Below are 13,047 nucleotides of genomic sequence, written 5' to 3'. Positions count from 1 at the left end.
TCCTTCTAAAAAAAATAATTATACTTTAGTAATTATTTCATGCAATAAAAAGAAGGAATCTATGTTTTACATTCTCGTTTCCATATTAATTAGATACTCCGATTGTTAATGTAAAGGAAGAAAATTGGTGCCATGTGGCAACGCACAGTTGAAGGGACCCGGAGGCACACCCAAACAAGGGACAGGTGATCCGAAGCCAAAAACCAAAAAGCATGTTCCGGATTATAGGATATTAAAAGTTAAAACAATATATTTTTTTACATATTTATGAAAATCAGTCATCTATCATAAAACATCTCTTATCTAAAAGAATATCTATCAAAATCTGCCATATATGATTTGTGCCATTTTTTTCACAAAACCGACGCCCTAATAAATTCCTTATAAGCAGGGGCGGAGCCAAGGGTTGGCTTAATAGGAATAATAGTCAGCTAGTCAGCTCAAGTCAAGTTAGCCTTGACTTGAGTATCATTGGTTATTAAGTCAGATTCTGTATCCTGTCTGAATAGGACAGCTGTATTAAATATCTGTATTAATATGTCTGAACTATGAGCTGTAATGGTCAATGTTTTTCAATAATAAGAATTTAACTCTTTCTCTCTGCAATAATTCTTACTTTCTTGAATATCATGAGAACTCAATAATTCTCATGGTATCAGATTAGGAACGATCCTGTTTTTCATCATCAAAGCTTAACAATTTTTTTTCAATAATTTTCTAGCTTCTGGATAATACGGATTTAATAATTTTTCCCAAATCAATTTTAGGGTTCGTCTTGAATCTTATATGGTAACTACAAGAAGACATTCTTATAACAAAAATTGAAGCAACAACAGCAGATCTAGAAGCAATAACATCAACAACAACAACTTAAATTCTATCAATTTCAATAATCTTAATACGGTTCATCATCCTGCAACAACAATGTCGTCTTCCGCTGGTACTTCTTCTTCTCTACCTTTTACCAATATTACAAATTTTGTCTCTATGAAATTGGATGGGTCAAACTACTTGTTATGGCGTGATCAATTTGAGGGAATTTTAATATCTACTGATCTTTTTGGTTATACTACTGGTGAGATAATTGAACTACCACAAAGATTAACTGTTGATGGAATTGAAATTACAAACCCAGAATGGATTTCTTGGAGAAAATTAGATCGTTTTGTGTCGACCTGTCTTAAAGCTACTTTTACTGAAACTGTAAGTGATGATGTTCTTGGTCTTGCAACCTCCAAGGATATTTGGGAATATCTTTCTCTAAGTTTTAGAACTCAATTTCTTGCTAGGAAAAACATGCTTAGAACTCAATTACATGGCATCAAGAAAGGTAATCAATCTATTCTAGTTTATCTTCAGAAGATCAAGACTATTGTTGATTCTTTAGCAGCAATTGGAGAGAAAGTTAATGATGCATACTTATTGATGTTTGTGTTGAATGGTTTGGGAAATGATTATGATATGTTTGTTATCTCTTCACAAAATAGAGATACACCATATACTTTGGGTGAATTAAAAGCAAAACTCCTTTCTCATGAGCAATTTTTAGCTGAGAGACATCATCAAACTTCTAATGTATATGATGAGCAAAATTCAGCTGCTTTGTATGTAAGAAATGGTTTTACTGGTTACAATGGAAATAATATAAAGAATGGTGGAAACAATAAAATGGGTACTGGTAGTAACTACAAAAGTATTCAATATCAACATGGTTCTAGTTCCAATTCTTCTAATGCTGATAGAAGACCTTATGTGGATTATTCAAAGTTATACTATCAAATTTGTAAGAACACTGGTCATGTTGCTAAAAGATGCTTCTTTAGATATCATCCACCTACAACTGGAAACTCCAATGCTAGTACTTCATTTGGATACAAACCTCAAGCAAATTTTGTTACTTCTGATGCTCAAGTTAACTGTTCTGCTGATCCAACTGCTCCTTCTAGTTCCACTCAACATGCTTTTACTAGTTTGAGTGTTCATGATGATCCTTCCTCCTCAAATACTGTATGGGTTTCTGACAGTGGTGCTTCTACACATATGACTGGAGATATGACTTTACTACAAAATACTTCTAACTACAAAGGCAAGGATGCTGTTATGATTGGAAATGGTAAGACTTTATCCATCTCTCTTATTGGTAATGCTAAGCTACAAACTCCAAAAACTAGCTTTAGACTTGATAATGTTTTACATGTACCAGACATGAAACATAATTTGCTATCAGTTGCCAAGTTTACGAAAGATAATGCATGTTATATAACTTTTGATCCATTAGGCTATGAAATAAGAGATTTACAGAGTCATGTTCTATTAGCAAAGGGTCAGATGGTTAATAATCTATATCCAGTTTCATCTACTATGTTACAATATGCCTTTTCTTCTCTTGTTGCTCCCTCTCAAGTTTGACATTGCAGATTAGGTCATCCTTCTTCTAAAATAGTTCAACAACTTCACAATCATAAAAATATTATTGTTAAATCCTCTAATTCACAAAATCTTTGACATCCTTGTCAGTTAGCAAAAAGTAAAAGACTCCCTTTTTCATTATCTCCATCTCATACCTCATCTCCACTTGCACTCATTCATTGTGATGAGTGGGGTCCTTCCCCTATTCCTTCTCTAGCAGGATATAGATACTATATTCTCTTTATTGATGATTTTAGTAGATTTCATTGGATTTATCCAATGCAACTTAAAAGTGAAGCTTTACATTGCTTTCAACATTTTAAAAGCTTAACTGAAAATTTCTTTCAAACAAAGATTTTAGCTTTTCAAACTGATGGTACTAGTGAGTTGGTAAAAGGTCAGTTTAAAGGTTTTCTAGATTCTTCTGGTATTCAAATCAGAATTTCTTGTCCACAGACACCACAACAAAATGGTCTTGCTGAAAGAAAGCATAGACATATTGTAGAAATGGGTAATACTTTACTTTTTAATGCTTCTTGTGCAAAAGATTATTGGTATGATGCTTTTTTACCTAGCGTTTTTAGGGGCCACCCCAAAGGATTTAGGGGCCATCAATTTATACCCAGCCAAAGACTCTAGTTAAGGGGTACCCTATATGATATTGAAGTTACATAAATACCCTTATGGTAAAACTGTATGAAAACCAAATCAAAAACAATTCTACTCATTTCAACTCTTCTTCTTCCAGTTTCCTATTATCTTTCGATTGTGGAAGAAAAAAAAATCCGCTCCAAAGTCAAATGGCCCCAATTAGGTAAGAATCTATCATTTTTGGGGTTTATTTCGCTTTAATTCGGCGAATCGAGAAAAAATAATTCTAGGGTTTTCGGTTGTTTATCCAGATTCGGGCGATATTCATGCTCCTTTACTTCCGAATGTAGTCGTGTTCTTCATTTCTCAAGAACATTGACAGTATTCGGGAGAAATATTTGATGGTTATCGGCCGAATATTGTTGGTCATATCTTCCTGGATACAAACTGGTAATAATCGGTAGTTTAATGAATTTTTTGTCTCCCGAATATATTTAAGTAGACACACAGTATTCGGAAGTACACTCACTACCGAATATATATATATATATATATTGAAAAATCTCAAAATTTCTGATATAGGAAAAATCCCATTTTGGGGCCAGTATTTATTCGGAAGACAATATAATGTTATATACTTCCGATTATTTCAATTTCAAAATTTGAAAAGTATAAGTTTTTCCCAAATTCTGATTTTTGGGCCATCGTACATTCGGGACTTTACAAAACAATTATCCTCCGAATATAGCAAGTTCAAAATAAACCACGCCTTGGCTCTAGGTGGTTCCAAGGTCCAATATAGAATGTTAGACAACCCATATTCGGAAGTTTGGGTAACTAATTATACTTCCGATTATTTCAATTTCAAAATTTGAAAAGTATAAGTTTTTCCCAAATTCTGATTTTTGAGCCATCGTACATTCGGGACTTTACAAAACAATTATCCTCCGAATATAGCAAGTTCAAAACAAACCACGCCTTGGCTCTAGGTGGTTCCAAGGGCCAATATAGAATGTTAGACAGCCCATATTCGGAAGTTTGTGTAACTAATTATACTTCCGATTATTTCAATTTCAAAATTTGAAAAGTATAAGTTTTTCCCAAATTCTGATTTTTGGGCCATCGTACATTCGGGACTTTACAAAACAATTATCCTCCGAATATAGCAAGTTCAAAACAAACCACGCCTTGGCTCTAGGTGGTTCCAAGGGCCAATATAGAATGTTAGACAGCCCATATTCGGAAGTTTGGGTAACTAATTATACTTCCGATTATTTCAATTTCAAAATTTGAAAAGTATAAGTTTTTCCCAAATTCTGATTTTTGGGCCATCGTACATTCGGAACTTTACAAAACAATTATCCTCCGAATATAGCAAGTTCAAAACAAACCACGCCTTGGCTCTAGGTGGTTCCAAGGGCCAATATAGAATGTTAGACAGCCCATATTCGGAAGTTTGGGTAACTAATTATACTTCCGATTATTTCAATTTCAAAATTTGAAAAGTATAAGTTTTTCCCAAATTCTGATTTTTGGGCCATCGTACATTCGGAACTTTACAAAACAATTATCCTCCGAATAATATAGTCGTGTTTAGAAATACCAACTTAATCGGTAGATAAGAATTTAAGTTTTCCACCGAATGTCTTATTCGGAGGAATACGTGTATCGTTAACAACCGATTGTAGTGCACCAATGATACGAAACCTCAACGGCCATATTTTCAGAAACCTCAACGGCCATATTTTCAAAAATTAGATCCGTTGGAACTCTAATCTATATAAGGAGGGTAACCCCTCTCAGTTATTATTGAGTAACAAATCTGAATGAAAAACCTTTTCAATGGCAAGTCCATCATCAATCGACAACATACTTCGAAGATGCAAGCGAACAACTACATCAATTGCAGCAAGCAAGGAAGAAGAAATACAAAAAAGGAACAAACAACCCAAAAAAATTAAACCATCGTTAGTGGCAACGGAGGAGGAGGAAGAGGAAATCAAGGCTAAGAAGCGAGGTCAAGAACAATTCCATCATAGAGAAAGATTAAAACAAGTTGAGGAAGAGACCGAATGGATAAAAAATTATTACATTGTGAAAGATCTACCCAAAGAACAGCAGGACGATCGTATATTTTGGATTAACGTTTCATTGGGTCCTTTTGTTGGTAAGTACAAGAAGCCACGCCACAATTATGAACCATCCCATGTTTCTTCAAGGGTGCACCATGTTATAAAATTGTGCACCGAGTACAACCGTATTCTTGCTAGGCACAGAGACGACAGGTTTGCGGCACAAGATGCTTATTCCAAGTGGAGAGGAGAGTCGTTTCTACATTTCGAAGCCGCGTTGATTGTTGCATCTCGGACTGGGAAAAAAGAATAACATGTGATGTTTGAGTGCTGTAAATTCAAATTTTTAAATATTAATCGGCGGTTTGATAAAATATGGAATTCCCGAATATGATTAATCGTATTGAAGTGTTATAATACTGTTGTTCCGATTACATAGTTTCAAAAAAAATTATAATCGTGCCTCGAAAAAAAACGATCAAACATCGTCATCATCCGAGGGGATCAATTCGAGTAACTCAGCGGGAAAGTTGTTGTCCATAACACGATCCCAATCAACCATGTTGGACTCATATTGTTTCACCCAATCCTTGCAATGGTTCATCGGGAAGTAATCGTGCCACTTACTCAACGGAGGTAACGGACAATCTTTCTTTACTCTTAAACCGATAAAATGCATTTCATTCACAAATGCCATTACGATTCTTCTATCTTTAACCGACTCGTCGCAAGCCGTTCTTGTGGGTGCAAACGTCATGCTAAGTCCATACATAGGAGGAACGAAGAAATGTACCACGCAATTCAAAACGTCCGCTAGGAGATATCCAAATTTAGGCATTGTCATCCAATACTTGGATCCGATTGTCTTCAATCCCTTTCGACACTTCACACGCGCAACTAAGTCTTTGAACTCTTGTTCTTTGTCGTATCTATCTCCTCGCCTCATCATCTCCATATAAAAACCCTTGTCCTTCACTAGTTGTACCGCCATCTTATTTCTTAAATATTGGCATTGGGTGACATCTTCGATATCCGCCTCTCTAAAGTAACCCATTTGTTCCGTAGCAACGTGAAACCCACAATTTCCCCCCATCAACCTCGTCGGTCGACAAAACAAATGGAATGATAAGTGGAGGGAGTTGTTCCAAATACTCTTTGTATATTGTATATGTGGATCGATTTGGTCTTCCATTAAGATCTCTAGGGCAACGAAGAGTACCTTTGTCCTCTTTTATAGTAAGAATTTCCATTGGTTGGGGTTTGTTGCGAGGCGTTCATTTGCTCAACAACTTCTTCGACAACATTGGGTTGACTTACTTGAGAAGGCTCTGTAGAGATCTTTGGCCTTACTTGTCGGGTGGTTGGTCCACTTTGATCATTTCTTGGACGACCTCTTTTCTTAGGTTCCGGCTCATCTTCAAATTCGGCTTCCGAACACTCGTGCCTAGACAATATTCTTTTATTAGACAAATACTCCTTCAACTCTTTTCTTTGGATGGTCCTCGACACTTCGGTGTTCGGCCTACCGGTGTTCTTTTGCTTAATAGGTTCATCAACCTCCCTTAAACAAGGGTGAAGGGCTTCCTCCAAATTATGCATCAATATTTGCTTTTTGGTGCCGTTTGATGTAGCGTAACGCTCGGCTATTCGTGCATACAATTCCGACTCGAAGAAAGACGGACCATCAACTACGGGGTGTTCGGAGTGAAATTTAATTGCTTCCAAAATGGGTGAATATCATCGATGTCAATCACTTCAACATACCTACCCAACTTATGACGACATGGGAGTCCAATACCTATCATATCCTTGCAAACACAAACCGTATTCTCGTCATCATAAGTTTTATATAACTTCAATTGTTTCATCATGCGATTTATTGCCCATCTTGAAACTTTATGAACAACTCCCCTTAGAAGCAATTTTTCCTTAATATGTTCCATCGGGAATTGGTGTACACTAAATTGCATACATTTCCTAATCTTTACGAGATCACGATTGGTGAATTCATGGATTGCTTCTTGGATCGACACAACTCCATTTTGACTACCAATTAGTATTTTCTTTAGTCGACCATGAGACCCCTCCGCAATGCTTGTCGCCTCGTTCTTGAAGTTACGATATTCATATGTCCATGCAAACACAAACCTCTCCTTAATCGTTAACCATTGTGTTTTACAATACTCAACCGGTTTTGGGTAGTCCGTGTATATTCATCCTCAAATTTCTTCAAGTTACATTCGTAAATTTCCTCGGTCATCGACCAAACGATTTTGTCCCATGCTTTCATGAACATTTTCCAAATTATTCCATCCTCCTTCCACTTTTCTTCAAATAGCCTATCCTCTTCCTTACGTTCTTCCAAGGTTAATTTACTAATGCGCTCATCCTCTTCCTTTGACCTCTTGGTACCCTTCCTTGGTCTTTTAGCTTGGAAATGATGATGGCAATTGGTTTTGAGATTGCATTGAATGTGCCACGTACATTGCAAGTTTTGGGCTTCCGGAAACACTACCGCTATTGCATGCATTAAGGCTTGATCGTTATCCGTTACAATAACCCTTGGAAAATTATCACCGTTATAAATGGACCTCAACGTCTCCAACATCCAAATGAAACTCACATTGTTCTCATGATCCATTAAACCCCATGCAATCGTAAACGTGTTTTTGTCCGAAGTATGGCAAGCAATGTTCAACAACGGCATGTTATACTTGTTTGTCTTATAAGTAGCATCTATCAACAAAATTTGATGAAAGCATTGAGCCAATTGGATCATTTCGGGATGTGCCAAGAAAATACGAACCACTATACCATCCTTTTCTTCCCTTCTCAAGGTGTAGCCGTGTAACTCCGCTAACCACTCCGATTGTTGCATGACCGTTCTACCATCCCAATCAGTCCTTTTGATCGTAGCTAGGGCCGACTTAATTGTAGACAAAGAAGACAAGTTGTCGGGATCGTCCGCCTTTATTTTACTTAAGATCGCACTCGCTTTTTGGATCCGCATAGACCTCACCGTCTGCCTTTGATGTGGTTTTAACTTGGCAACCATTACATGTCCAATTAAATCCAACGGATCATCATGGTTGTGACAACCATTATAAATTTTATACATTTTATACTCTTTACCTTTAATACCATCGGGCTTATAGAAGACAATCTTAAATGGGCATCCTGTCTTCTTGGTATTGCTTCGGTATTTCCTATTCGTCTTCCGTATGTACTTACTATTCTTTCCCTCGTGACTCTTTCGCGTCCCACCTCGCTCACAAATCATTTCAAATCGAGTGTCACTAACATGATTATTTTGAACTACCACGCACATGTTATCTTTTGCCTTGTTCATAAGCCATTCCTTTGCCTCCTTCTTACTTCCAAATGTCTAAACGTGCATAAAACCTAATAAGCATAACCATTTAACATATAAATTTTGAAAAAAAGAAAAAAGTAGTAATGAGTATACCAAATCGTTTGCATAGTATAGGGAAGTGTCGGGCCTCAAATAGAAGTCATCAACAAACTCTTCAACGGCCTGCATATGAAAGCAACAAATTATTATACAATAATCGGAGGTTATTAAATAAGTCAAACTTCCGAATATTCTATATTCGGAATCCTATCGGTTACCCAAAACACCCGATCTATGCAAATGAATGTACACAGTTTACTGAGTGAAAAAAAATGATATATTCGGAGGTAATTAAATAAGTCAAACTTCTGAATACTTTATATTCGGAATCCTATCGGTTACCCAAAACACCCGATTTATGCAAATGAATGTACACAGTTTACTGAGTGCAAAAAATGATATAATCGGAAGCTAAAATATATAGTAAAACAGCCGAATATAAATAACCGGGAGATAACTTTAATCGATAAACATCCGATTTTCAAGTTTTCGGAAATTTTATTTTGAGGCCACTGTTATATTCGGCAGTCAAATAATGTTAAACTATTACCGATTGTAAAGGATAAGAATACTGAGTTTTGAAATTTTCTGAGGAATTCGTTTTTGGGGCCATTCGGAGGTAAATAACTCTACATAACTACCGAATGTAGATATTTTTGGAAAACCAGTTTGGGGTTTTTCTCATATTCGGCAGTAAACTAGTATCTTGTAACTACCGAATATACATATTTGGTACTCAGTGTGTTATATTCGTAAGTTTAATCTAGAAATTATCTACCGAATCTGGGTAGTTCATGGCATTCAATGCATGCAATAATCGGTTTTTCTTGTTTACAAAAGCACACAAACGCATGCAAATCGAGTATTTGAGTTTCTTAACACAATACCTGTGTTTTACATGCATCGTTAGCTTCAATATCATGCGATTCTCCATTTTCTTCCATGAAAGGGTCGTCTATGTTTTCCTCTCCACAAAAGTTTGGATCATTCAACATATACCCCAAATCGTCTTCTCTAAACGGTCGTGAACCCTCAACATTTTGTTCTTCGTCATGATTCTCACCTTCTTCTTCGTATCCATCCATTTTTGTAGTGATAAAATGGGTTTTCTCTTTTTTTCCTTCACCTTCTTCTCTATAACTCTAACAACTCAAAAATTAAAAAGAAATGGAAAAAATGAAACACAAATCATTTTAATACTGCACCGACTACAATCGGAAGTATGGGAACGATTTTGGCTTCCGATTGCATTCGGAGGGTAACAATGTTATCATATCCTCCGAATATATAAGGGTAATTTCGCCATTACGAATTACGCGAGATAAGGGCTGGCTACATTTTCCCTTTGGGTGACCTTTTTTGTTTTATTGTTGGCCCCTAAATCCTTTTGAGTGGCCCCTAAAAACGCCAGGCTTTTTTAGCAGCCACATATCTCATAAACAGAACTCCAACTCATATTCTTCAAGAAAAATCTCTATTTCAAGTTTTATATAATGATATTCCTGATTATTCTTTTCTAAGAGTGTTTGGTTGTGTGTGTTATCCCTTCTTAGGTCATTCTAGAATTGATAAACTCTCTCCAAAATCTGTAAAATGTATTTTTCTTGGATATAGTATTTTACACTAAGGATACAAATGTTATAATCCAATTTCCAAAAGAACATATATTTCTAGACATGTTGTTTTCTCTGAAACAAAATTCTATTTTTCTCATTCTCAAGATATCATTTCATCTTCTTCTGATTCTCTTATTGTTGAGGATATTCCATCCCCTTCATCAGTTCAAGGTCCATCTTCTAGAGCTGCCACTAGGTCTCAAAGTGGTATTATTAAATCCAAAGCTTTTCTTGATCATGTTTCTTTTACTTCTGTGAAATATCCCCTTCCATCTGCTTTTGCTTCCTTATTCAATATTCCATCTGAACCAAAAAGTTTTAAAGAGGCAATTAAAATTCCAGACTGGCAAGATTCAATGACAAATGAACATGGTGCTTTGCAAAGAAATGGTACATGTGATTTGGTTGATCCTGAACCCCATATGAATATTTTAGGTTGTAAATGGGTTTACAGAGTAAAGTTGAAATCATATGGTACAGTGGATAGGTGTCAATCAAGATTAGTAGCTCAGGGGTATAATCAACAAGATGGTATAGATTATCGAGAGACTTTTAGTCCTGTTGTCAAGTCAACTACAGTTAGAATAGTTTTGTGTGTTGCTGTTACAAGAGGATGGTCAATAAGGCAATTAAATGTGTCAAATGATTTTTTACATGGGGATTTAACTGAGAATGTTTACATGAAACAGCCTCCAAGCTTTGTTAGTAAAGAATTTCCTAATAAAGTGTGTCATCTGAAAAAGGGTTTGTATGGTTTGAAGCAGGCACCAAGGGCATGGTTTCAAAAATTCAGTTCTTCATTACTGGCTTATGGCTTTGTTAGAACAGTTTCAGATTTTTCTATGTTTGTATATGTTGTTGGTTCACAAATGATGGTGCTTCTTCTATATGTTGATGATATTCTTTTAACTGGTACTTCTGATGCTTTGCTTGATCATCTGGTTTACTTCTTGAGTTCTAAATTTGCAATGAAACAATTAGGAGATATGAATTATTTTTTGGGCATAGAAGCACATAGAACTGCAAGTGATATTTTGTTGACACGGAAGAAATATACAATTGAATTGCTTCATAAGGCTAATATAACAGAGTGCAGTCCTTGTAATACTCCAGTGGCTAAAGGACCAAGAGTATCTATTCATGATGGTACTCTTTTTCCAGATGTGTCAGCCTATAGAACAATTGTTGGTATGTTGCAATATTTATGCTTAACTAGACCTGACATATATTTTGGTGTTAATTATGTAAGCCAATTCATGCATGCTCCAACATATGTTCATATGTTGTTGGTTAAAAGTATTCTTAGGTATTTGAAGGGCACTATTGGTTATGGAATAACATTAAGGAAAGGTGACATAACTACATTAGCAGCTTACACTGACTCTGATTGGGGGAAATTGTCCTGAGACAGCTAGATCTACATGTGGATATGTTATTTATCTTGGTAATTCTTTGGTTTCCTGGTCTAGTAAAAAGCAGCCTACAGTGTCAAGGTCTACTGCAGAAGCTGAGTATAAGTGTTTATCAGTAGCCGCAGCTGAGTTAGAATGGATTTCTACTTTATTGTCATAGTTACACATTACTTTGAAGTTACCAATTACAGTCTTTTGTGACAATACCAGTGCAATTTACTTAACAGCTAATCATGTTTCTCATTCCAGGGAAAAACATATAAAGATCCACTATCATGTGGTTAGAGAATTGTTTGCTAGTGGTTTCTTAAATGTTCAGCTTATTGCCTTAGAAAATCAGTTGGCAGACTTGTTTACAAAAAGGTTATGTGCTCCAATTTTTACTTCTTTGTTGCATCAGTTGCTTGGTTCATCTGCTTCTACTTCAGTCAGCTCTGACATTGGTTCTTCAACTTCTACTATTACAGCAAGTACTTCTTCAGTTGATTCTGCAAATATTTCTACAAACTTAGTTACTGATTCTGCACATTACACTCTACTTCAGGATGCTTCCAGACATGAATCAAGGAAATACGGCAAAAAAAAGGTAACTCTGAATTCTTACCTCTTACAATTCTACTAATGGTATTAGTTATGCCGTAAGAGTTAACACCTCAAAATCGTTCGTCTCTTCGAAAACTGCAAAAACGAGCGAAACTTTATTTAATTTCCGAAAACTGATTTTTCATGAAATCACGGACACAATTTTCATAATGTGAGCATTCACACAACTGACTTATGAAGTTTATAGTAATAAAATATTTCATCATAAATATATCGTCTATCTTCGAAGGTTCCTGAAAACACACGCTTTGATTTTTCGAAAAAGCAGCAATTAATGCAACTTACATACATGAACTCTCAAGGATTTTATTTAATGAAAACAAACTCATGAAAATAAAATATATCATCATATTTTGCACAATATATGTCACGGCTGCATATATATATATATAAAAACTATTTTCCTTCGTATCGTCGTAATTTGTCTTTAAAACGAAGGTTTATTTCAAAATACTGTGAAAGCTCACATCTCATACATATGATAAAGTTTTGTATTTACATGAAATCTCATAAGCAAAATTTTATCACTGGACACATGTTCATAATATGAATTCTTCTTCGAGTCGTCGTAATTTGTCTTTAAAATGAAGGATTATTTCGATTTCGTGAAAACTTACTCCTTTTATGATAAAACCGTGGTACACATGAAAGCTCATACACTAAGTTTTATCACTATACCTAGGTTCATATTTAAAAAAAAAATCTCTCCTAAATCAGGGATTATAGTTAGTTTTCAAAACTAACGATCGAACGAACGTACGTTTTCAAAAACGAGGTTTTTTTAATAAAACCCACACTAATATACACACATGTATATAATTTCATCATGGACAAATCATGAACAACTCATGAGGATCATAAACATCAGCAAACGAAAAAAAAAATACCTAACGTGCAGCGGCTGGAATTTGGCCGGACGACGGTCGGACAGC

This window comes from Papaver somniferum, chromosome 7, assembly GCF_003573695.1.
Source record: "Papaver somniferum cultivar HN1 chromosome 7, ASM357369v1, whole genome shotgun sequence".
NCBI lineage: Eukaryota > Viridiplantae > Streptophyta > Magnoliopsida > Ranunculales > Papaveraceae > Papaver > Papaver somniferum.
The sequence above is the reverse complement of the archived record's forward strand: the minus strand, read 5'-3'. Positions refer to the sequence as shown.